Source organism: Tupaia chinensis, unplaced genomic scaffold (genome assembly GCF_000334495.1).
Source record: "Tupaia chinensis unplaced genomic scaffold, TupChi_1.0 Scaffold143602_1, whole genome shotgun sequence".
Classification (NCBI taxonomy): domain Eukaryota; kingdom Metazoa; phylum Chordata; class Mammalia; order Scandentia; family Tupaiidae; genus Tupaia; species Tupaia belangeri.
Window position 1 is genome coordinate 2,415,017 of NW_006203448.1, and position 359 is coordinate 2,415,375.

Sequence of the window (359 nt, forward strand, 5' to 3'; positions counted from 1 at the left end):
CCCCCGCCCGCCCCCCCGCCACTCTGAGGGTGAAGTACTTGGTGGGGCGGGTGGCTGATGTTTCCTCATTCAGGCTCAAAGCCGGTCCCATGCTCACTGTAGTATATTGCCCTATTTCTGGGTTCATGCCCAAGGAGAAAACGAGACTTCCAAAGACTCCAGTAATAAAAATGAAGTGGAACCAGCAGATGGCATAATGGCTATGTCGCTGGACTCCCATGTGGTCAACCATGGTTCGAGTCCTGGACCCAGTGGCTTAAGCTCACACTGGGCACATGTGTGTGCGTGCCCAAGATCCCGAGAGGAGAATGGAAGAGAAAGGATTGCAGCATGGCCATCCCCCCTGGGAGGTGATTTCT

At 54.6% G+C, this 359-nt stretch overlaps 1 protein-coding gene across 1 annotated transcript in view; it reads left to right on the forward strand.

Moving 5' to 3' along the window:
- The window catches only part of RAPGEF1 (Rap guanine nucleotide exchange factor 1), an 86,836-nt gene that overhangs the window by 41,781 nt on the left and 44,696 nt on the right, over positions 1 to 359 (forward strand).